Consider the following 26,366-nt stretch of genomic DNA (forward strand, 5'->3'; position numbering starts at 1 on the left):
CTCCTGAGTGTACAGGCATCGATGGGAACTGTATTGTGTAGGTTGCTGTGTAACCCCAGTGCTTATTTGTCAAGGTGAGATAATTTTAAGTGGAAGTGGGTAGAAAGAAATTTTGATTCAGATTCCTCTTGGTGCTGTGGTTGTTTGAAATCCAGATCAGCTCCAAATGGATCCAAATTTTACATGCAATACATGTTTCACATCAATTCAGGCTGAGTCTAAGACTGACACAGCCTCATTCTCAGAGATGAAAACAAATGCAAATCCATGTGCTGTGGTTTGTTCTGCTGGATTAGCCCATTTTTCCTCAGATTGATGCAAGGGCATTTGCAGGTGTTTTCTCTGTGGTAGTTATTTGACACTGGGTCCTGGCATGCTGGTGTTTGGAAGAGTGGCCACTGTGACTAGCAGAGCTCTGGGCTCTGCTAAGGCTGCTGCCATTAGCAGGTTTTTGCCAGCCTCCTGAGATAACGGGTGTTGCGCAGAAACCTGAGCCTTTGGAGCATGTCCTTCCTTCCCTGGGACCCTCTGAGGTAGTTCATTGTTCCTAGAACCTCGTGCCTTGTTCTAGCACTTGAGGATTATCATAAAAGAAAACAGCACTAGTAGGATGGGATTTTTTTTCTGCTCAGGGGTCTAAAAATGGTATCTTTCAACCTGTCAGTATGCATTTACAACACATCTGAGGTTTGAAAGAGGCTGTCCAAAAAGAAACCCAAGAGTAATAAGAGTGTGTTAGCAGAGCCAGTAGGCATTGAATAGACTCTTGCGGTGGTAGAAAAGCCTTAGGCTTCAACTGATTGCTAATTATGTGGCTCTATTCCTTTTTAAGAAAATACCATGCAAGGTTTGTGAAGGAGGTAAAGTGTGTTGATCTGTGGAGAGTTACCAGGTTTTGGGTTGGTGTTTGGTTGAGGTTTTCTGGGTCCCCCCCCCCCCCCCTTTTTTTTTTCCTTTTATCCCATGCCTCAATTTGGTATTACAGACTGGGCTCTGGTTTTAAAATGAAGCTGCATTCCCAAGTTCTGCCATCCATCTCTTAGAGCCACTGTGTAAAGGACACAAGTTATTCCACCTTAAAAAGAAAAGAAAAAAAGAAAAAGGGGAAAAAAGCAAAACCCACGCTGTGCAGAGAGGGAGAGAGTTACAGAAAGTGGGCCCCCTGCTTTTCTCAGAGGGGGAATGTAAGCAGATCCTTGCTGAAACTGCTTCACTCAGCAGTTTTCAGCTTGTTTTAATTGGCCTGGCCTGAAAGAATTCTGAATGCTGTACCTGTGCCAATGAAAATGCAAATGTTTCCCCGAGAAGAGGCACTCGGAGTGCCTATGTCCCAGCTCTGATAGCAGCAGCAGGGGCACAGAGACATGTATGTGATGGGAAATGGGGAGGCCTTGATCTAACACAGCTTAGAAAACAAAGGGCTTTGGAAAATGAAGTATTGAGTAAGGCAGACCAGGGCAAGATGTAGGGTACCTACTGGAACTACTGCAAAACCAGGAGCTTTTCTGTTGTGGAGTCGATTACCCTCTCACCTGGCACTAGACTATTGGATCCTTTACTAATTTACAGGGGAACCTGATATCTCTTTCTTTCTAGTTTTGTTTATATGTAACTGTTATTTACTGTAGAAGGTTTCCTATCAGAAAGAAGGCTATTCCTTCAAGTGCAGAGATGCTGTCATCAAGTGCATTCTTATAGCCAGTGGGTACAATGGTGTAAGGTACCGCAATGTGTCGTTGGAGACTGTCTTGCTGTGGGAGAACTCCGTGGTTACTCGATGATGTTACAAACTGACCCCCGACTCTCGCTACCTGCAGGAATTAACAGGGTGGCCTGGGTGATAGCAGTGATGTTTCTGCACCTGGAGCCTGGTGGCAAGGCTGTCATTGAAGCAGTAGTTATGGACCCTGCTTGATGATTTCAGCTCTTCCTTGTCTGTGTTGCTGTAGCCTGGGACCTCTGATCCCCCTCACATTGGAGACAGATTTTACGGATGGCTTTATAGGTGGCTCAAAGGGTAGCATCAGAGCCAGTGAATCAGATGCTGACTGTGTCTTCAAAGGTGCTGGAGTTTGTCTGGGGATTCTGAGGAGGATATCAAGTTGTTTCTCTGAACAAATAAGGTCTTTTCCCTGTCTATCTGGTACAGCCTAATGCTCCTTAGTACCAAAAATTCAGCATCAACCCCATTTAATAATGACTGTTCTTTTCTAACTCCATACAAACTATTGCTTGTGTTGCTAGCTCAGCTGGTGACAGCATTTCCAAATTAATTCGGTTTCATGGTCCTGCATCCACACCTGGTTGCAATGTAAAACTCCCAAAGCATCAGCTCAGTGGAGTCAGAATTACTGGCATGACTGTCTTTATGCTCTAAGCTTGCCATTATCTTAAAACATGAGATGATTGCTTAATTCTTTGTGTTTGTTTTCTGAGGCTTTTTTTACAACAGACTGTCTTTCCATCGTGGAAATAAAACACAATTTCCATTTCCACTTAAATTTGATAGTAACTCATATTGGGTTCATCATCACTAAATTATGGTGTGTTTGTACAAGCATGGGTCTGGATCCTCCCTGGGTCATCCCATATCCCATGTCCCACTTTTATGCTATTCATTCCCGTGAGATGCTGGCCCTACACAAAGTTAGTTGTCCTTCATCCCAAAACCTGCATTTTTGCATTCATTTGCATCTCTATGAAGTAGCGATGTGAACACACACACACACGCACGCACACACACGCACGCACGCACACACACGCACATGCCCACACACAGACACACAGACACACACACACAAACCAAACCAAGCTAAAACAACAACAAAAAATCCTTTGAAACTATCAAGTCTCATATATTTCCTGTGTATTGATACTCTCCACAAGTGCCTGGGTACCAGTATTCCTCATACACTGAACTTCCCCATATGCTGGGCATCCCCTAGTGTGACCATTCTAAATGCAGATAAATCCACAACGTATGTATTATAAATCATAGCCACACAAAATTATGTTCTTACACATCCATCAAACATACCTCCTCATAAAGGATACATACTAAAGTGCTGGAATGAATGAATAAGAAAAATCACCTGGCTCAGCTTGTTTTTCAGCTTCGTGTCAGATTACCAGCCCAGTTGTGGATTGGGAAAAGAATTAATTTTCAGTAAATGGTTGATCAATTATTTTCTGTCTTTGTAACTCCCTATACAGTAATGAATATGCATTCTTTGCATTTTCCAGATAAATATCCAGCATCTTAGGGTATTTAAAATTAGATCTGTATGCATTTAGAGAGTAATGATTATTCTGAATTTCATCTGAGGCAATTAAAAAGCATCATGATGACATTTAAGGTGATATTTTTCTCCTCTATGTTAAATAATTATAAATAATAATAATAATGATTAATTCTGTTCCTCCCAGTCTGGAACAACCTTTAGGTTAATAATCTAAATCATTAAAATTCATCTGTCTCTCAAAGGATTGAGTAGTTAAAAAAAAATGGAGGAACCTTTCTGTATAAGGGTGATTGATAATTACCAAAGCAAAGATGTTTTGTGGATAAAAATTGTGAAGGCTCAGCAGATTGGTTGGGTTATATATTGGTCAGATTGAGGTGCTATTTTCAACAATTAAACATGGTACAGTTTTATCAACTGACATGCTCTTCGTAGGATGATGCGGAGGCCAAGTCCAAGCCTCCTTCTTAGTAGACTGACTGTCAGGAATTTGTGGTTTGTGGCTGCAAACTCATTGTGTGACCTTCGGTCACTGATGGCCATTTTTTGGATTATTATTTAGTTACAGTGGGAGTTAGGCCATTCTAGGTATTTTTTTATTATTATTTTTCCTTAAACTGCCTCTGTGAGTGAGGTTTCTCTTGACTAAGTTCCATCAGCTAAAATCCAGATCTCTAGACCAAGCTACCACTCTGGGGAATAACTGGCAGCGTCCATCATTTCTGTCTGCTTAAGGGTTGGTTGATTTACCCCCACAGGTGCCTGTATCACTTTATTTGTGATATAAAGCACCTAAACCATTAGATGAGAACTAACACCCAACTTTGAGATGGTCAGAGCTACAAGTTGAATATGACTCAAGCTGTCTCTCAGCCTCTTTAATAATGAGCACTCTCGACCCATAGACATTGCAAAGATAATGGTGGTAAAAGTGGTAAAAACTCTGAAATGCTGTTTAGCTTCTCTGTTGACAAAAGCAATCTAAGATGACTACCTGAAAGGTGTATGGACTGTTTTGGATTTTACATCTCTCTGGATAATTAGAGGCTTTCCCAGCCACAAAGAGCCAAGGAAGAATGGATTTCCAATGCGGGAGGGAAACATAAGGTTTTCCCTGTGAGGTTTATTGGATTGTGAATCGCTCCACCTATTTGCAGAGTTCTTCAGAAGTAATCTGCGTTCATCCATCTTTCCCCACCTCCCTCTGGGCTATTAAATCCCTCCCCACTCTGCTAAAACCAAGCCTTCATGTTGTCTTAATAAATTGCTTTTCTTGTTGAACGTGACTGTGCTTTGCAGGAAAATACCCCTTTCAAAGTAATTAGGACCAAATAGATGCCCTGTATACAGTGCATAGACCAAGAGACTGTCCTTTAAAATGTAGGGGGCTATGGAGTTACATCTGATTTCACCGAGCACAGTCTCTGCTGTTGGTTACACTCTCCTCTGTCTTGCTCCCTCTCTTTGTTCGTTCTTTCTTTTTTTTTTTTTTTTTTCCTTAAACACGTTTTTATATTCCCATCTTGTTTTGCTACGTACATCTCCTCCCACTTTCCCTCCCTCGCCTGTTGCCTTATCTTCCTAGGTGTCCCTTGCTAAGTATGAATTGCGGTGCTGCGATTCCAGCTCAGAGTTGAGATCCACCGAGACGCCTCCGTCCAGCCCTGGCATCCCGTCGCTGGCAGACGGACGCTCCCCGGAGAGCGGCCTTGCTCAGGAAACGTGGCCATTTCCGGCTTTGGCTGCAGCCAGGAAATGAGGAGGCCGCGGTGAAGATATTTTTTTAATTTGACGGGTTTTTTTCTTACATTGTAGCAAGGAATGCTCAGGCTGGCCAGTCCTGCAGTGAGGGGTTTGTTGAAACTGTTGGCCCGGGGAGGCGGGTCTGAATTTGGGGTTGTGTTATTCGCAGGTTCAGATTAAGGTTTGGTATTTGAAAGCAGCAAAACGTGAGCGAGTGATCCAAAGATTTAAAGCCAAAATAGTAAATGTGACCTCATAAAGTGTTTCTGCTTTCTGTTGCTGATGTTCTCATTTGCTGATTTGTTTTATTTTAGTTTGACCCATTGTTTTGGTTTGTTTTGGTTTTTGGTTTTTGTTGGTTTTTTTATGTTTGGTTGGTTTGGATTTTTTTTTGACACAATTAAATAATGTAAAGTCTCTTCAGAATCCAGAGCAGTGCCTTTTGGGTGCTGCACACGAAGAAATTCCCATCTGCTTCCACTGCAAAGAAAAGGGTTTCAGACCCCACACCCTAATATTGGCCCACTTCTATGTTAATTTTAAATAGACTTTCTTAAAATTAGTGTCATGAGAATGTAAAGCAGTCAAGGGTACTTTAGTTTTAATGGAAGATGTGTGGCTAATCCCCTAGATTGTTTTAAAAATCTCATTCTTATTAGCATGAATATTCTATAAATTTCTACTGCAAGTAGTGGTTAAAACACTGAATGTAACCATTGCCAATGAAAATGAAAAAATAATAAGGGTAATAATTTAGCGAACTTGGGTGGCATTTTAGAAATATGTTATTTTAGAGCTAAACAGTAGATAGTTCTTGCAAAGGATTTCAAATGTAGTTGTTTTCAGAAACTGGCCCATAGTTTGAAATTCTCTGGAGGAAGCTTTTCCTCTGCCTGTCCCTCTCCTCCTTCAGGAAAAAAAATACATTGGAACAGAATCTACCATTTCATCAAAATAGTTATGATTTTTAAAAATACGTATTTACTGTAGAAGGATTTAAAAGATTCTATGTCGATATTGAATTTTTATTTAATATATGAAAATATAATAGTAGAGCCAGTAAATGTCAAAGCAAAAGCTTATTCTAAATGAGAAAAAAAAATGTTCTGAAATTTTTGATTGATAGTTTTACAGGATTTAGAGGTTTTTCCTAGTCTTATTCCACACAAAAAGGTTTTTTACACCATTAGCCTGATTTTTCCCAGGGTGTTTCAACCACAGTTCCCTTGAAGCTTCTGTGACTGCTGATAAAACTTAGCTACTTTGCCAGTGTGTTGTGTTTCATTAGTGCTTCAGAACCAGAGTCACAAAGCAGGGGCCAAAATCCTGCCATCACCTTATGAATGCAAACAAGAGCTGGCCTCTGCCCTAAGTGTGCGTATTGCAAGAGTACCTACAGCAAACATTTCCCACCGGAGGAATGCATGACAGCAGCCACACATGCACCCCAAAGGGGCTGAGTATGTTACTGCTGTAGCCCCCAGCGCCACAGCCACAGGCAGATGCAGTGTTTAGGGCATAGCGGTGTACATTTGAAACTCCAGCACAGGGGTTCCAAGCTGAATCGATGCCTTTTTGTTCTAGGGATGGTACTGATACTTGGTATTTTTACTGTGTGCTGGGGAGTTTGCTTGAAATCTGTGACTGGCTGTGATGCTCTGGCATTGCCTGCCATGTTGTGTTTTGCTTTCCACAGGCAGGTCTGTGTTTGGGTTGGCAAAGCGAGTTGGGTGTCTTCTTGGTGTGTATCTCTGTTGCTCAAAGAGCAGTGAAGCCTCCAGACTGTAGGTCTGAAGAGACAAAAGGGAGGGGAGAAAAGGGAGGAGTGACTTGCTTGTAGCCATCCAGAAGGAAAGCACAAATCTTCTGACCTGCAACACAGTGCTTGTTCCCTTAGCACCCACTGCCTCACAAGCAGTGTCCCAGATCTTTACGTGTGTGATAGTCCCACTGAGTTCAATTGTGGCTAAGGAAACACAAATATTGTTACTCCCATGCGGAGAGTTGCTCATGTACTAATCAGATGAAGAACGGAGATATCCATCTCAGCCCTATTAACTTCATCATTGAAGTGGGTAACTGGAGGCTCAATTAGGCACTTGTGATTTTGGCTGGTGCCTGCAAAATAGTGTCCCGTTGTGTAATTTTGTTTGGTTTTGGTTTTAGATAGTAAAGCACAAATAACATTTGCTCATGAGACAGAGTAGGGACACACTGCCAGAAATAGAGGCTCCCAACAATTATACAGGATGTTGCTGTGGTGTTATCATATGATTCATCCACTATAAGTATGAACAATTGTTAAACTCAAGACACTCTCACTTTCACGCCCTCTGATACACATACCACTGAGGGCAAATATCCTCAAGATGAGTAAAACATTAGGACTGTGATTTTAACTCATAAAGGTCAGTTAATTTCAGGTTCATATGTTAAGCCTTAACTTTGCTGTCAAGTCCTTGAGCATGGGGATTATAAGGAGGAATTTCTGTAAGCAATATGACATGCTTGCTTAGTAAATCCTTTTTGGATGCTGATTGACCATGGTAATGGCTGTGAGTAGAGGCTATCAAAGTGGTCCATGGTGGGAACTACTGAAATCAATTACAAAGAGAATAAATTTGGCCCAGATTGTCTGATACAATGCAGAAGGGAGTTATGATGAGGAGCGTATCCAGTAAACCTGGAACAAGCATGGCCAAAGGCATTCAAGCACTTGCAAGAGTGTCATTCTTGTGAAAAAATTCTGTGCAGGCTTTGCTTAAACACAATCTTGGCAGTTATAAATTGGTAGAGCCATAGCAGCTTGTATCAGCTGAGCAGCTGGACTTTGAGACTTGTAGTTGCAAACCTGCATGTTCTGAATGTCCCCTGCCATGTGTAACAGCTGGATAATGAATGAGCTTCTATGCAACCCCTGCTATTGTAAGTGTTCTGTTATCTTACATACCATAATGCTTATCTTTCCTGTAAATGGTTGAGGGCCACCAATGGGTGTGCCTTCTGCAATTCTTTTTGTATAATAGAATTTAGGTTAATTCTGGACTCTCAGAACTTGACTCGGGCACTTGCTGTTGGTCAGCCATCTTTTGCCAGCTACTTTGCCTTGCAAACTCGCAGCACTAGATGGCAGTGCAATGGCAAAAACCTGCCCCGTGCTGCCAGCCAGGGAAGTCAATTTTTACCTAAAAAGCTGGATGAAATTTAAAATTTGAATGCAAAACAACCAGACCTTAACATGCCTCTTCAACCTCCTTAAATTTCTGTAACGGTCTCTGTAAAGACCTAGGACAAGGTCTTCACTTATGACCCAATGGCAGAGGAGCTACACCAGTTTATGCCACCCACAGATTTGGCCCACAGAGCTCACATGACTATCACAGCCATACCTGTGATTTGCATATATATGATATTAGGTCAGGAAAGAAATTCGGGTAAGGTTTAAAATGCAGAAGCAGTAAAGCAAACAAGCATGATATTTTTCTTCACAATTAAGCTTTCCTTACTCTTCAGCTATTGTTCATGCTTCCCCACAGGATAACGCTTTGAGTTGCTTTGCAGCCCCAGACTTGGTGGTGCAATAAATGAAGCTACAGGTCACCTCATTTCAATTCTTTTGACATAAAAAGCCTCTGCAACATTCAATCCCATTTTGTGGCCCAAAGGGGAACGTAAGTGGTGCATGGGTATTGGTTTGGTTTTCTGTAGGGAAAATTCCATCCTATGAGCCCATGTAATTGAACCGTATGGGTTACATGTGTTCATGTATGTTTTCTTAGGTCTGGATTAGCACCCTCATTTATGACCAAGATTTGAACAAGGAGGAAAATGTCACAGTACAGGAAAAAAAAAAAACAACAAGATAAAAATAAAAGGCAGAAAGACAGTCTTCACCACACTAAACATCATCCTTTTTGGACATCACGAATACAGCTGTTGGCCAAGAGTGAGATCTGAAGGTCTTTGTTAGGAAACGTTATTGCTGAGATTTTCACTGTTTGGATTTCCTGTTTTCCTCACTTCTGAACCCTTTAGCTTTTGTAATCTAAGCAGGGTCAGGTCTGGTCATCCGTGGGGAAACAGACTGACTGTGAACAACAAAGCTATGTACTGCAAGAACAGCACTGAGCAGTCAGTAGGTAAATGGCTGGGTAGGGTATGGAGGCAGCCAGAATCCTCAGCAGAGTCTGCTCTGACCTTCCACGTGATGCTGGCCATAAGACTTCCCTGTTTGAACTGGCTCTGTCTAGATAAAAAATACCTGTCCTTGATTTTAAAACACTTGAGTGATGAAAAACCACCCACTGTCCTTCAGAAGTGCTTTCAGGGGTTAATGGCCTTTGGCTGTTAAAAACAAGTATCTTATTTTTGCTCAAAATCTACTTAGCTTTAATTTCCTTGTCTTGCATTTGATTATACCTCTATCTGTAGACAGAAGAACTCTCGTGAAAATTTTTGGTAGGAGTCTGATGCCCAGATACAAAATGCTCCAAAAGATGCTCCAAGAGCCATCAACTTCCAGATAAGATGTGAAAGTCAGATTGGAAACATTTGATCTCTCCCCAAACCCATTCTTGTTAAATGTGCCAAAATCCATTCAGTCAATCCATTCACTGACTATCCACAAACTCCCTCTCCAGTATCAGTATCATAAAATGCTTTTAACAGTGCTGAAGTGGTGATATCCCTGCATGCATGTGCCTTTATGTTTTCATTGGCTGAACACTGTAATATTTTTCCCTGCAACAGCTAAAGCAAAGTTAGCCCTAGAAGGGATGAAATTAAACCAGTGTAAAGGTGCATGATTGAAAATATACAGAGAGAGGTTGAAAAGTCCCACCCACTGTGGCCACACTTGGTGGCAGGTCATATAATTATACCAGCATAGTTGAAGGGATATAATCCTATTGTGGTAGGTGCTATTAATGTTATTGTGTAATATTATTTGCCACTGTGTGGTACTTAGCAGTTACTCTAAGTAAAGTGATTAAGCACTGTACAACATGGCTGTGTATCAGGTGAGCCTGTGGAGTAAATCAGTGCTGTCAGCCAGTCCAGTTCTTTGTGCAGAGTCTGAAGGAATGACTGCCATAGTGTACTGAGCTCATTTTAACTTCTGCACATGCATTTGATGTAAGCTAAACTTGGGCCTGTCTCACCATCCCTGCAGTGTGACCAGGAATTCTGCTTTGTACCATCTCTGCCAGTATCCCTCATTTCCTTTCCACCATTTGAAACACCAATTTTCACCAGCGGATAGGTTAGATCTGCTCTGGAAGGCAGCCTTCACAAGGCTAATAACTTTCCTTCCCTTTCTAATTATGCATGGCCCATTTTCTCACAGATATGCGTTGGCTTTTCTCAGGGTTATCATGGCACAGCCCATCCGTGTTTTTGAGTTCCTTCTAGCTGCAAGTGTGATTAAGTTCAACTTTTTTGAAGGGCAGCTGGGAAGACTTTCACAGAGTGGCATTTAAGGGTTGGATTTGTCCCAGAACCTCCACCGAATGCCTTGGATTTCACCTTCAAATGCATAGGTATAGGCGATGCCATGCAGACATTTAGGACTTGATTCTCCTCTCACTACAGTGCTGTTTTGAAGAAAGGCAGAGAAATTACCTGGATTATATCAGCATAATTTATATCTTTGTAAAAGGACAATTGGGTTCTTGGGTTGCTGGATGGATAATACGCTGTTTCAGTCAAGTTGTTAGGTATCTGAAGGTGTCAGGGCTATTCTGCAAATTGAACTATGATGTGGAGTGAGAGGACCCGGGGTCCTGCTGTGATCTCTCTCTGCCTTCTTCCCCGTGTACATGCCTGAGTGGGGCAATGTGCCCCATCTCTCCTCTGGAGCGGGTGGGCTGGGCAGCGGCTCCAGTTCTCCCACTCGCTGACCCTCCCAGCAGTATTGCTGCAACAGGACGTTGTGACTTACGAGGACGAGGACGGGCCAGCAGGAAATTCCTACCTCCGCCCCCCAGGAGAAAGAAGGAAGCAGAAGAAGCGCTGTGACTCACTCGGTCATGACTGAGTCACTGCAGACGCAGTTCCCGGGGTGGTGCTCAGCTCGCACCAGCCCTGATCCTGACCCTGCGCACAGCCCCGCTCCCCGTCCCCTGGAGCGCAGCTGGAATTAACTTGCACTTCTGCACTGATGCCCAGAGTTATCTGAGGGGGAGAATGAGAAGCTGCATGTAGAAAAAGACCTGATTTAGTCAATGCTCTTCTTTAACACCTGAAGCAATTTATGGCAGGTGCCTGGCAGCTTACAGTATTCAACGGGATATTTATTGGGGATCAGAAAATATACTTAGTTGAACAAATCTCTCATCTGTCTTCGGCTTACCACAGACTCGCTGAAATTGGATGGGATCATTTGCTGTCCAGTTGCAGATAATAAATCAAAGAGCTGAAGAAACTGCAGGAGAAAGGGCATGAACTGACCAAACATTTAGCTTATTGTAGTAAGCATCAGCCCAGCCAAAATGAAAGTTTCCAGCAAATTTTCACTTATCTCAAATCCAGTTATTATTATCAGCTCCCTGTAGGCAGCTGAGTTGTCTAAGTAAACAGAGGTCACTTTACCTTGACTAAACAATGACTTTGCTATAGTCGGTGCCAGCTATGTAGCAGTTACAAAATGCACTTTGAAGGCTTGCTGGTAGCAGGCTGCCAGGGTGAATGAACCAGTCAGTCTGGTCTACTTTGGGCAGGATTTAGGATGCTTAGTTAGATGAAGCTGTGGTCGGATCAGCTGATCCCATTCTTTGAGTGGGGATATAGTACGCAAACGAACAGACATGTATAAGGAGGAAGCGGACAGGAGCTGGGGGAGTGGAGAAAGGATGACTTTCCTCTGATGTCAAAAATCCCATCATTCAGTGCTCACAGTGAAAAAGACAAGAGGAGAAGAACGTGGAGAGAGAGAGAGGGAGAGGGAGAAGAAATGAAGGGGAAGCATGCACTAATTTTTCTCCCTCATTCTGTAGGCTAGCACTGTCCACCCTAATAGGATGGAGAAAATAGCCTGATCCCGAGTGCCAAGTTCTGAACAGCCTTCCAAGCCCCAGGGATTGTTCACAACCCCATCCCGATCTGGACTTGGTTAGTACTGTCTTGATATGAATAATCAGGTAGATAAAAATTGTCAAGAAACTTACTGCTGTTTCCTCAGGGCTCTCTTTGTGTTATCTTTTATTTCTGGCAATTTTAATTTTCTGATCATTGTTGTGTTTGTCAGAGGTGTTAGATATCCAGCTCTCCCAGGATTTCTGCAGTGTGGTGAGAAAAGGACCAGAGCTGGCTGTAAGTGAATTAGATCAAGCAGCAGACACAGGATTGCTGGAGTTGCCTGCATCTCTGTCCAGGCTGCTAATTCTTCCTTCTGAGGAGCTGATTTCAAAAGGTGCCAGATTTGTCCTTCATGCATTTCACTGTGTGCTGTTGCCTGTAATTAGTTTCTCAGCTGAAAACGCTTTCTCAACTGGAGGGGGGGTGTGGGGGGTGGGGGTGGGGAGAAAAAAAAAGCCAAAAAACAACCCCACACATTTTTGGCAATGGGTTGTTTTTCTAAGCAATTAATTAAGCACTGATTTTAAAAGAATTTGAATGAATCCTCCTTCCACTCTGTGTCAAGCATGGATTTTGTATTAATCACTTCACTACTCTCTGACTGAATAAGGACTGAAAAAGATGCATAGAGTAAAAATTTCCTCAGGAAATGAATCAGTCAAGGAACCTGTGCCTCATCTCGCCTCCTACAAACGAAGAAAGAGAGGATTTTGTCAATGGTGGGTCAGTTTACAAATGTGTCCTTTGCAGTGTGAGTCACAACTAGTGATACATCTCACAGCAATGCAACCACAGATGCAGTTTAAATCCAGGACTGAATGCCAGCTAAAGATAAATAGAAATGTATCCTCATGCCCGTAATAGTAATGAGAATGAAAATGCAACCTGTCAGACCTGCTTGTATGTCAGCCAACTCTTGCTGCTTTTTAAACCAGTGTCAAAATTCTCGATCACTTTAATGGGAGCAGAATAACCCCTCAGGATATGGTCTTGTGATTTCCATTTGCTTACAAGCAAGGAAGAGGGGTGGATTTAGATGGAGCTGGCAGAGTACGTGCCCGACTGTTGGGCACCTTTAACCTACTGCGCTGAAGTTTGAGGGAGAGGGGACAGCATTTCAGTAGAGTGCACTCTCCAATCAAATGTGAATGCATCCAGGTGTGTATCACCTCATTGCAGGGAGGTTATAAAGGAATCAGGAGCCAGTGGGAAACAGCACCGTCCCTGGGGCTGGCTGCAATGTGTTACTAGTTTTGAAATCTCCAAAATGCTGGACAAATATTTTTTTTTTCAGAAGTGTCAGCCTTTGTTAGTGTTATAGCTGTCAAGAGATGTGTAAAAACTGTTGTCATGAAACTACTATCAAGATTTGTTGGTTTTGTTTTGGTTGTAGGTGAGATAATGAAATTTAGCAGAAAATCTGATCTGAAATACAAAAATTTTAATACTTTCCACTGGTGCCGCTTCCCCCCGTGTTTCCTGAGACTGACCCTTGTAAGTGTGTTAGTACTCATGTTTTTGGTTTTCTTTACTGAGTTTCCTGTAGTCATCTCTAGCTTGCTAGGCTTTTAAAATGTTAGAGATGCGATATGGATCAGATATCTAGTGGGTCTGCCAAAGTCAATGCAACTATCACAATTTCTTACTGGCCAAGATCCACCCATCATTGTCCTAAAGTGTGATAAAATGAATAGCTGAGATGCTGCAGGTTTTTTTGTTAAAGGTAGAGGCCATCCTCAGAAATATCTTTATATTAAATGAGTTTATAGACACAGATTGTAGTATGTTTGTTTGTTATGTATGTGTAGTCTTTCCATCTCTGGGCTCAAAGACTATCACAGTTTGGAAATATCAGCATGTTCCTTTGTAAAAGTGGAAACACTGGGGCTACACCAAAAGGTTTGAAACAGGATGGAGAGTGGCAGACCTGGAGTCAAATTTAAATTTTCTGAGCCGCTGGCCAGCACTTTAATCATAAGATCAGTCCTCCTCTTTTTAGGGTTAAACATTTCCTCTTACAAAAAAGAGCCAGAGGCTCTTGATTATCCATGCAAAACAGGCCAGGGCTTTGCTTTGTATGGTTTTGTCTGACACACTTTAAATGGATGAAGCTCAATTTAGATTCCTAAAGAAAAATCTAAATTTGATGGTTGAGGCACATACCCACTCTTCTCTCTTATCCTGAGGCACCTTTCTCCACCCTTCCCCTTTCCTCCTCAAAAAATGATACTGCCTAATGCTTTGAACCAAGAAAGCATATTTCAAGATCAGTGTGGAACAATTAAACCAATGATCTGTACACTTCAAGGAGAAAACTGAGCTGCAGTAGCTCTGCTTTGACAGGTCTTTGGAGGATTTCAAGGAAGTTACACCCACTTCATTCATGATAATCGGCTGTTTAACACAGAGCAGCTCCGTGTTATGAATGAAAGGGAGCATGTTTTGGCTTGCAGAACAACTCACAAATCTAATGCTTCACTCATCAAATAACCAGCCACATTACAAATAAAAAAAAAAAAAAAAGAAAAAAAAAGAAATCTGACTTCATTCTTGAAATGCAATTAATGAATGCAAGATTCAGTGAAACAAAACCCCCAACCTGACACCTGAAAGTGCATCCTCTCTTTCTTTAGAGATCCAGAAACATTTTACTTCTCCGTACTGTCAATTTGTGAGTCACTGTGGCTGGACAAGTTTGGTGAAAAAAATGCAGCCTCTGAATGGACTTTGATGCAGCTAAGACCAGGTCTCGGGAGGGGGTTGTGCATTTTATCAGAACATGCTGAATTGCTGGGTTTTATATCATTTTGGTGGCAAAAGGGAAACAGAAGGAAAGAGAATATTGGGAATCGTACATGGATCTACAGAAGCTTTCATTTGGATGGGGTTGTAGGGGCTTTCTGAGAAGCTGTGGGCTCTGTGCTGTGCTTAAGTAGCCCTGCTGATTAGAAATACATTGATTTTTGCTTTTTAAACTTGGCTTTATAGAATACCAGGATTTTCCCAGGTGTTGCACAGCTGCCAGAGCTGGCCTGTATCAGGTGCCTTTATGCCTTCTGGCAACACTGGCTTTATAGGCTCTGGAGAGTCTTGGATGATAGTAGGACTCCAGGGGGGGTATTATTGTAGGCAAAGGTAGTTTAGGGTATCTGGAATTAAAGGCAGAAGCAAAGATAGTTTAAGGCTGTCTTTCTACCTTCCCTTATTCACAGGTCATTTGGTAATAAAATGGCTTTCTGGAGGAGCACAGCACATACCCATCCTACTGCCTGCTTTACCAGGCAGTGATTTGCCTGTGCCTGGGTGGGAAGGAGCACAGTTACTTTGATCAACCACAGGTGGTTGCAAAATGTTTGACATGGAACTGAACTGACTGTTCATTAATTGTAATTTTGGAAGAAATGTGTATAGCCATTTCCCTTGCTGGTTCTCATCTGGATTTGGGGTAAAAGTGCCAGATGTAATATTTTTCTAATGTATCATCAGGTTTATCTGGGGCATACGTGGTGATATCAGTTGATTGAGTGATTTTACCAAGAATAGGTCAATGGTAAAGACTAGGATTAACTATCTAATCCAGAAAATATTACAGCAGATCTCCTTTGTGAGCCCAAGAGCATCAAAGCATCTCTTTCCTTCTTAGTGCTTAGATAACTTGCAGCTCCATAGTATTCAAGCATCCCACAGCACTGCATCACCACAAGCTAGAGCAGTGCTTTCTATCTTACCTTAATAGGTGGGGACCAGATGTACCAGAAGAGTACGTGCCTTGCCCAAGATCTTGGAGAAAGGCTGTAGCAGAGGTAGTTTGTCTTGGATGGGATTTGGATCTGTTTGACTTGAAGCTGCCAGTTATGGTCCAGAGTAGTAGTAATAATTAGTAATACTATCAAAAGTCAACAGCAATAGAAAACAATAGGAAAGCCCTGGAGCATCTTAAAAATTGAGGCCTAGGTTTCCCACACTCTGTTGATTAGGAGAATAAATGATTTTTCAAGAAGTTTAGGAGAGTGAAATATAATATCCCTTTTGGTGTCTCCCATGCTGTCATTGCTGTATCATATGGACAGAGATGTTGAGAGACCTCTTTTGCTTCTGCAAAAATCCCAGAAAATCATAACAGAATAAACAAGAATCTATCTGACTTTTCATTATGCATACAGAGCAGGAGGCAGAGAAAGTACAGTTCAACTGCAGATAGAGGAACCATGGGAGAACCGTGCATCCCTTAATACTCAAGTTGATGCATACGTTAAACATTATGCATGTATTTCTGGAACTGACTTCTCTCTTTCAGAGTTGAGTTTTAGTCAAAAGGAAGCTAAACAAAATCAATTGGAGAAAAGGCAATTCTATGTGAGGATCTTTCATCTTTGTTTGGTAGCTCAAAGCCTCTGATGAAAGATGGGAAAACAATTTTTCTCATCCTTTTTACACTAAAATGATTCCCAGAACAATATTCAGCTAAAGCCAGGATCTTGCTAGAGCCCCTTCCACTTAGTATAAAAAAAAAAAAAAAAAAAAAAAAAAAAAGGCAGGCTGGCTATAATCCCCTGCCTTGTGCCCTGCAAGGGAAAACAGCGGAAGGCAGAGGAAGGCAAAGGTGGGTCGGATGGTGCCTAGGAAGGGAAGGAGTGTGGGGGATCACTTCTTCATCCGTTGCATACAATAAACTACTGTCTTTTTTTCTTTTTCTGCTATATAGAGCTGTGTTTGGGGAAATCAATAACTGAACAGATCCTTTTATTGCCACTCATTTTCAGGGTGAGTGAATTCTCTTGTCTTCACTACTGCTGTCATGTCCTGTGTAGCTAAGAAGTGTGACTTAAGGTTCAGAGGAAAATCTCTCTTTTTTTAATCTTTGCACTGATAACACTGCGCTTAATTTAGCAGCAGTGAGGCAGAACATTTGGATTTTGTCATCCATTTCCAAAACTATTGTTGGCTTCTTATTTCTTCATCCCCCCCCCCCCGCCACCCCCCGCTCATTTTAGACTTACATTTTATTGTAGGTGCCAAAAGATAAGTCAATGCCAACTTGATGATTAATTAATGAGTATTTTCCTTTGCCCTAAGATGGAAAGTCTTTATCTAAGTAACCTATTAATTATTATCTTATTTATTGCTGCGTGGGTACATCTAAATGGATTTGAGTTCTGTCTTCCTGAGAAATTTGGACACAAATTTCTAGTAACAGGATGAAATAAAGCCAAAGGAACCTTAAACTTGTTATCAGAAAGTATGTCTCGCTGTTGGGATCAGGGTACTTGTTTATCTATGTTTTGCAGGCCCCGAGCAATACCCCAGTATTATTGTCAAAAGTCCCTGGTAATACGCAGTTCTGAGGCTTTCCAGCATGCTGGGAAATGCAAAAATCAATAAAAAGCTTGGGTTTCAAGAGGCTGTGAGAATTGCTCAGATATTCTTTAAGGATCACGGCATAGTTGCCCAAGCTTAGAAGGAAGTTGCAGAAAAAGCACACCTGGGAGGCTTTATGTCTCATAAAGACAGCTTTATGGTGACATATGTAACTCTGGAGAAGTTACCAGGAGCTTCTGCACTGGCAGTAGTGCTTACACCCATGTCCCTTCTTTCTTGAGCTGGTAACTGGATGCAGACATCTCATGTCAAGTTAGTGTCTTTTCACCAGGAGATGTGGAACTCAAGGTGGAGTTCAGAGCTGCCTTCCACTGTGGGTAACGTTATCTGAAGTGCCATAAATGTGTAGCATTTATACAAGACCATAGATGTGAGTAGGTTTAGCTGAATAAATGAAAAGAAAGGAGGGAAATTGGATTGAACAATGATAATAAATTTATTGCTGGTGAGATTGGTTACCTCATTCTCTTGAAATTATGATTAGACAGTAGGAATGAGGTAACTATATACTTTATGGCACTTCTGAGGATCTTGCCTATGGGCAAAAATTAATGCTGTGGAAGTGGGAGGTATTATCCATACCAGGTAAAATTCCCACCATGAAGAAATGGTAGGGCACCACATAATTGCCAGTGCTTAAGACTTACAGGAGGACTGTAGGTAAAGGTGAATTGACCCCATCAATCCATTTGTAAAGGGCTTCACCTCTGGAGACTTGAAATACCTCTCTTTGCATTGAGATTCATCTCCCTGCTTATGTATGTTCTAAAAGATGTAACACATGTCTAATTGATGTCCCCCCCAATTGCTATTGCAGATTAAATATTGAATGCACATATGCCTACTGTGTAACATAGTGACTAACACATATGGGTGTAGGTAGCATGATAACATGGCTTGTGAACTGATGAATAATGTGTGTGCTTGCTTATATAATAGGTGTACTAGCTTTGTTCTGCTGCTGTTGAATTCTGGATCCAAATGCCTTTTGCTTTTATGAAGCCATATGCATGAATAAATTGACATCTGTTAATCTGCTGAATTCATTGGTGCCTAAATTAGAAGTGTACCAAGTTTTCAGAAGTCTTATAACTACCCTTGACTTCAGTGGGATTAATTTGTTCCTGGATGGTGTGAATAATGGGGTATTTTTAGGGGGCAGGAAATCGGAGAGATCAGTGGCAGAAGCAGGAGGTTAAGGGAGAAAAGCCTACATTGCCCCTGCCCCCCCCCCCCCCCCCCCCCAAGGAAATCATTCACACACACACACACATTTTTTTCTCCTCATGCTTAACATGGTATGTTTGCCTTGAGCTTTCACAAAGTGAAATGCAGAGCTTTGATGGCTGGATTTGACAAGATGAAGGTAGAGTGTCAAGAGTAGTCACAGTAGCATCTTCTTGTCATCAAGTGGCTCAGGAGTTTGTGCAGTCACCTCAGATGTGGGACACCCTGGTTCGGTTTGATTACCTCCCCTACCTCTAGGAATTTTGAACCACGTCCAGCTTGCAGGAATGTGTGCTAAACTCCAGCCTACTTTACAGCTGTTCCACTTTGCATGAATAACTAAGTACCAGCAGAGGCAAGGTCTTAAGGCGAGTATTTACCTTCCTACCGCCTTTAGTGATTGTGCTACTGATTTAACTAGTGAATCGTTTTATTTCAGTGACTATTTATATTGATATTACAGCTTTGAGGACTGTTTGTACATTTTAATTGCTATTTATTGCAGAAGGTATAGGCAGTCTAGGTTTCCCCTTCGCTAGATGAGTGCCACAAGCAGCACATCAGGGAGCTGTGCTCCATCTCTCAGTGTGCTGAATCTTTCCATCTTTTTCCCACAACTTTAGCAGGAAGTGCAGTGGGTCCAGACAGTAGAAAGCAGCTGACAGCCAGCTGGTTAAGGCATGTTCTCTGAAGTTTGGGGAGCCTAGACAGGCGATACAGTCGTTCCTTCTATTTCCTCAGTCTTTTTACCACTGCTCTTCTGCAGTAAGGGAGGATGGTGTGGTCTGCTTCCAGGGCTTTGCATGCAATTGGCCATGGTCATAGTGTTTTATGCAGAGCCCAGAGTGCATGCATGCATGGTGGCAATCTGGATAGCTAAGACTTGAATCTGATATTTTGAGAATCCCTCTTGGGCACCTCAGATCCCCAAACTTCTGCATAAGGAATCAGAGTAATTGAGCCTGAGATGATTGGGGCAGATTTCTGACCATATGAATTCTACCTGCAAGAGCTGAAGCCCCTGTGAAGCTTTTGTGGGATTCTTTGTAAGCCACAGAAATGGTGAGGGCAGTACACTGTTGGCAGCTATTCCCTCTCTTACGAATCTAAAGGGAATTTCCAGTAGATGCAAAACATCTCTAGTAGCGTTTGTGAAGCAGTTTCCCAATTCAGAGGAGTTGCTGAATGTTTAAAAGTTATGCAAGTGGACCACTGTCCAGTGCTAAATTTGGAGGGTATTAAGCTCTGGCCCTAGGGCTGTGTGTTCTGATGGCTTAGCATAGGGGTCCTTCTCTTGGGTTATTGAGCAGCTGGGGAAAAGCAGGGAGATCAGAAGTAGTGGAGGCAACAAAAAGCACATGTCATTTGAGGCTGAGGCTGATGGGAAATCACACTGGTGTTTTGGGTGAGCCTGTTTCTTGCACAATGCTCTCTGCTTATGTTCAGGTAACTGCAGAAAGAGGTAAAAACAAAGTTAAGCCTCTACTATACAACAGAGAGGAAATAGGAACAAGGTGTCCAAAAATGTTAAAACCATCTGGTTTAGGAAGATGAATTAACTGTATCTTGCATTAAAATAGCTGCTTTGTATTAAGTCCTTTTACCCATAAAATAAAGTGGCTGTGCTTTCTGTATTTAAAGTTGAATGTTCTTAATATTGTCGAACTTGCTGACACTTCCGAGTCCTTTCCTACACCAGTGGATGGTGAGTGGAGCAGCAATGCTTAGGAGAGATTTTCCACTGCAATCACCCGAGAAAGTTACTATGCTGCCTTGTAGAAAGAAACATCACTATTAGCTGTTAGTCCTGTTGCATGAACACCAGTGCTCTGTGCTGACATTATTTGGTGGGTTCTAATACATGGCAGTTCGAGGCATGCTTTTGTGGGGAAAGGGGGGTTAATCAGGGAAGGAAAGGCCTGAGGGAGAACTGCTATGGGGTTTGCTCAAAGTATCATCCGGGATCCGAGCCTCACTGAAAGGCTGAGTGTTAAGGCAGCTTGTCCATCCTGCTCCTCATGGAGACACCTGGCAGGTAGATGGGACTTTGCATCATCCCCAGGATGGTCAACACATTCATCCCCAGAGAGGCTTTCCTATTTTGGAAGGGTCTTTGACCAGGGGGCAGAGGTGGAGATGGTAGCTTTGGGTCCTGCCTGAGGTCTGTCCTAGGTCTATATGCATTCCTAGAGACTTCACTCTCTTGTAGGGACTTAATCTCTTTCTCTAGGTCTATACTTTTTCTTAGGCACCTATTGTTTTCCCCTAATCCTGTGCTCTTTCTTAGAGATCTATTCTCATTCTCTAGGCGTTGCTCTTTTGCTGAGGATCAGCAGAGCAGGCTACAGTTGTATTGAGCATCATTATTATTAGAGTATTTGCAACATCAAAAAGAGCAGAGTTCTACACTGCAGTAGCTATTGAGGCACACAATTATTAGTACATTTGCAGTATCTGAGAGAGGAGACCTGTGGCTGCAGTAGCTGGACAAAGCTCACAATTATTAGCATCCTAATAGTATCAGAGAGGAGGTTTTGAGGCTACAATAGCTGTGGAAGCTTACAATTACTAGCACATTTGCAGTATGAGTGGAGCATGACTCATGATGTTTATTATATTGCCCATCAGTCTGTGTCCTGACACTGCTCAGTCATGCATGCTAGGAACAGCTTATCCATAGTGCTCAGAGAACGGTATGCCAAAATCCTCTTGTAGTCCATCAGCAAGGCTGTTGGAGGACCTCACAAGGCTATGAAAGGAACAAAATTACATTAGTATCTGTCTCTCCTTTTTCTTTCCTACAAGCAGGGATACTCAGTGTGATTAAATTGTTGGGGCTTTTTAGGAGGTTAAGAACTTAACAAAAGGACTTTGTCATGCAAGATGGGCTGTCAGGAGAGATTCCCCAGAGAAGTTCTTCCTCTGAGATGTTCACGTACCTGTATTGTGAGTGTCACAAGCCAAACATGGTACAGTACTAATAGACCAAAGAACAGTGCTTCAATGTTTTTAACAAGTGGCATGTGGTTTGGGGTTTTTTTATCTCATTCCTTGCCTGTGGCAGAGGAAATAGGATGGGAGTGCCACACGCATGTTTTACACTCCAGATTTCTAGTGAAATAGTCTCTCCTGGCCATGGTTTTGAACTGTCTGGATGCAGCGGGTGATGCATTAAACTTTCTACATTGCTTGTTAGTGAGTTTTCCACTATCCTTAAACTGAGATAGGTATTGAGAGGATAAGCGCGTTTACAGAAAGAGTTCAGGTATGGGCGTAAGACAACAGATACCTTCACTGATAAAAATTCTCCTATTCAGCTCTCTTGTAAATGAAACACAGATGTCCTGAGTTGCAAGCTATGCCTGAACCACAAGGCTAAAGGGAGGAGAGAGTATATGTTTATTTGAGCCCCTTGTTATATTTCTGGCAATGTATCCCTAGTTTCCATTCCTATTTTTTGTTCTCTTAGCAATCCATTTGCTATTGCCCTTTTCTTTCTCACTCAGCCAGTAATCAACACACTCCAAAACACAATGGATTCCTTTTTGCGGTGAATCCCCTACTTGATGCAAACATTTGCTGGCCTCATTTCTTTGGGATACGTTTCAATGGGAAGAAGAGGGGAAAGTATTCCTTGTTCCTAGTGAAAAATTGCACTGGCAGCCTGGGTTATTTTGTCGGACGTGTGGCTTTAAGTGACACCTTTGCCATCTGTTCTGTCTGCTAATTATGAATGCAAAACAAACGTAGCCCACAATTGCTTCATTTAGAATAAGGGAGATGGCAGTGATCAAAATAGTTTTATTTTGGTGTCAGATGCTCTTTTTATTTCTCCTGTCTCCTCCTAATCTAAAGCAGGTCTGAAGCACTTCTCCCTCTTCCAGTTTGCAGCAATAGGCTTTGTTACGACAAATGAGACCATCTTCTACATGTTCATCCTTTAGGGCTTTTAAAGGGAGAATCCCACAAGAGCAAGGAAAGGGAAAAGACTACGTTTCTTGAACTGCGAGGGCCGATTTCAGATTTCATTTTTTTAACTTAATTTATGCTGGTCTTAGATCTGCAAGTGTCTCCAAAAAAGACATCAGGGTATCTCCAGAAAGTTTGACAGCAGTGTGTGAACCACTTTACCTGTCTGTTCCATCGCTGTTTCCTCTTGCCAGAGGCAAGTTTTGTGCCCATGCTGGAATAGCATGATGGTAATGATGATGCATTCTCCTGTGGCTGTGTCCAGCAGCCAAAGAGGTGAATTTTCTTGGCTTTTGACTGTGGGCTCAAAGGCTTTTCTCCTTAAGTGAGCCATCACCAAAGGTAGGGGATCCATCTCCTTCGGTGACTGTGCAAGAGAACGGGTTATGAGAAGCCCCCTCCATTTCCTAGTTAGATGCTGCCTGCTGTTTAGCATTTCCTAAGTTTCTTCTGACTTACTTTAAGCCAGGGCTGTGGCAAATCATTGAGGTATCACTAGCAGTGCAGCCATGGATTGAGGTGACCTATATTTAGAAAATGGAGATGAGATAAAATGCTCACTGCACTCTGTTCTAAGGAAACACACAGCCAAGTAGTCTGAAGTGGTGGAGCAATTTCTCTTTGAGTCATTTGAAACTGAAAGAGGCCTTTTTTTCCCCATTAGGTGGCTCTGTGATATGTGGCAAGCTGTGACTCCATTTATTTCACTTGTCCTTTCTCTAGTCTCAGGCCAAAGAGGAGATGGACAAGAGGGTGCCACGTCCCCCCCCCAGTCTGCTTTGCTTCAACCCTCCTTGCTTGGTATTTTCAACCCTCCTCGCTTGGTATTGAGCACATAGACACATCTCTTACCTGTCCCCCTTTTCATCCCTAGCCATCACTCTTGTTATGATAATTAACATGTTTCACTTTATTTTGTGCCTTGTTCTGTGTTGAAGAGAGATGGGGATAACAGTAATTTTATATCTACTGAAAAGCAAAAGTTTTGGACATTAGAAGACCTCCATTCTTCCTCCCCACAAATCTTCTCCAAGAAAACTTGTTGGTTTATACTTAAGTATTCTACTTCCAAGTTATTTTGCAATTCTACTCACTACATTACAGTTTTCCTAAAGTTCTGATTATTTCTTTTTTTTTCCCCTATTTGAGGTTGTACAGGGAAGGAGTGGCAAGGGACACTCTCGCAGTAATATATTGTATCTGGAAAAATCTCTTTCACCATTTTCAGATCTCAGCAAACTGTCATAGCCAGCTGAGGCAGAAGTACGTGGAGTGCTATGTCACATCCGGGGTGTGAAATACCCAAATCAGATATTAAAACCAGCATGGGCTGTCATCCAACAGACAGGTCCCGAACTCTGTATCTCTGTCATTGAACATCAGGATCCTGTTCTAGGCTGGAGGCCACCTCTGCTACAAAACACTTGTTGAAAAGGCTTCAGGATCTTACAAGAGTTAAAGATTTTGTCGGTGTCCTAGGCCTGAAGGATGATCTTGTGGTTTAAGCATTTGGACTGGAGCCAAGAGATGTGAGATAAATTCCAGGCTCTGTAGCACATTTCCTCTGTCAGCTTCTGAAAATCGCCCCTTCTCTCTGTGTTTCCATTCTCTGCCTGTAAATTGTCATGCTCTGCTCTCACTGTTTCAGTAGCATACTTGCAATACTGAAAGCTCCTGGTTGACAATGCAGGTAATTTTCTGAAAGTCTTAACTGTAGGGTTAAAATAGTGATCTAGCCCCATGCACCTTCAAGAGGGAAAATGTTTAAAATTTGAAAGTAAGGGCACAAAAGCTTAGACAAGTTTGAAGGACACAATGATCGATGCTATTTACTTAGCCCGATGACAGTGAGAAGCAGCCTGGTTCAGAGTGGTTGAGGAGTAGCAACACTGGGAATCGAAGGTACAGTACATTGCTCTCTGGGTTCAGTTAGGTCGCCCAAGGAATGAATGTCCATGAGCAATGCTAAAAGGCTGGTGAAGAAAAATTAATTTTGTATGCCCACATAGCTGTATTTTAATAAGTTTTAAATGCAGCAGTTCTGATTATTGGAATGTACTTATTTGGCGAAGTGCTTCACTAATAACAGTCACAATCTGATGGAGAAGACTGGGATGAAGGCTTGTCTCCCTTGGTACCTGATACGGACATTTGCCGGCTTCATGTTTGGAGGGAAGGGGAGAGGGAAGGACAGTTACTGAAGACTTCCATTAGGATTGTCATCATCTATTTCATACTAAATTCATTTGTACCTAATTGTAGATGTCTGTGACTAGAGTAATATACAGAATGAAATTACCTGTTCTGGGGTCTTCTATTTCTTGTTTGAAGGTTTGGAGTCATATAGATATGACAGCAATGTTTAGTGAAACATCTTTCTTGCATGATTTATATCTGACTTTCAAATCTGATGAGATGCCAGTCAAGCTTTTTGTCTTTGCACTAACTCTCGGAGGGCTGCTTTGCTTGGAGCTCACTGCATCGGTGGCCAAAGGAATGAACCTTCCATGGAATAATGCAGAAGGTATGCGTAGGTGTGTGCACACGTTCTTCCCGGGGGGCATATGGCAGGCAGTGGCAGCTCTGGGTAGGGTTGGGCAGCCTGGGTAAGCTGCATGTGCACCCGCTGTGGTCTCAGCACCCTGCACACCTCCCAGATGTTAGCCCAGGGTGTGCTGAGTCCCAATGAAGATGGTTGTCCAAAGGTTGGCACAACTCCCTGCCCTCCCCACACTTTTTGAAAAAGTGTTCCCCTGGCATGGTGTAGCACTTTGGTACTGAAAACAAAATTACAAATCCTTGGGTGTGTTATTCAGCCTAGGACACTGGCGTTTTCCCTTATGGAAACTTCATGTGGCAGCTGCTTTTTGAATAAGTAGCTGTGAACTGGGTTTGGATAGCAGAAGTTGAAGGAAAGGTCCCCTACTATCCCACTGTGTTTTGCTCACCTACAAGCTGTGTAAGGTTGTTCACATTCCCTGTAAACCATTGCTTTTCTGTCTTAAGATTTGCCTTTGCTTGTCTTGGTCTCTTCATTAGTCATCAGCTTTGACTTTAGGGTGGAAGAAGGTAGATTTTTTTTTTCTTTTTAGGATTTGTAGGATAGGGTATATAGAGGACAAAATTTCTTGTTAGGAGGCCTTGACAGGTGTGAAAAATGTAACCCAAAGCATTCATAACATGTGTGACTCTGTTCACCACTTTGTGTGCTCGACCTGCTCTTGGACAGCGTAGCAGCTTTTACTCCAAGAATAATATCAAGACCAACACAGTCTTAGGTCAGACTGGGGCCATTGCTTGTCAGGAACTGAAATTCTACGTGTCTTGTTGCCGGTTGCATGACACATCTGATTGTTCCCTTTAAAATGCAGTTTTAAACATCACTCCTGCATGCATCCATCTCTCAGGTTAGACCCAGATGCTGAGACTTTTGGTCCATTGCTGCTTTCCCCGTGTTGTGGTAGCATCCCACTATGGGTGCCTTACAGTCTTCTGGAACCTGATGATGTACCTAGCCTGTCAAGTAACAAGAGGGTGTGTTTTGCCTGCTGTAGGAAGAGATTGGAGTAGATCTCATTTATTTGCCTGTCATTTGGAGACAGCAGTGATAAGGCAATAAAAAAATCCCCATAGCCATTAGTAGCAGCAAGGTAGATCAGTTATAGAAACAGCAAAATGAAAGTGGCCTCCTAAATTAGATGACCTGAGTTACATTTGCATCACATTATACGA

At 42.3% G+C, this 26,366-nt stretch overlaps 1 long non-coding RNA gene across 5 annotated transcripts in view; it reads left to right on the forward strand.

The window, feature by feature from the left end:
- LOC114013749 (uncharacterized) overlaps window positions 1-26,366 on the forward strand; it is a 93,892-nt gene that overhangs the window by 18,593 nt on the left and 48,933 nt on the right. Inside the window, exons 1-2 of one of the 5 annotated variants that reach the window (XR_008749882.1) lie at window positions 7,990-12,092; window positions 12,229-12,393. The exons of the other annotated variants lie outside the window; for them this stretch is intronic. This is a non-coding gene — a long non-coding RNA (uncharacterized LOC114013749). Of the gene's footprint in view, window positions 1-7,989; window positions 12,093-12,228; window positions 12,394-26,366 lie in introns of those variants that run through there. 5 annotated transcript variants of the gene reach the window in all.

The sequence above is a fragment of the Falco peregrinus genome, chromosome 15 (genome assembly GCF_023634155.1).
Source record: "Falco peregrinus isolate bFalPer1 chromosome 15, bFalPer1.pri, whole genome shotgun sequence".
NCBI lineage: Eukaryota > Metazoa > Chordata > Aves > Falconiformes > Falconidae > Falco > Falco peregrinus.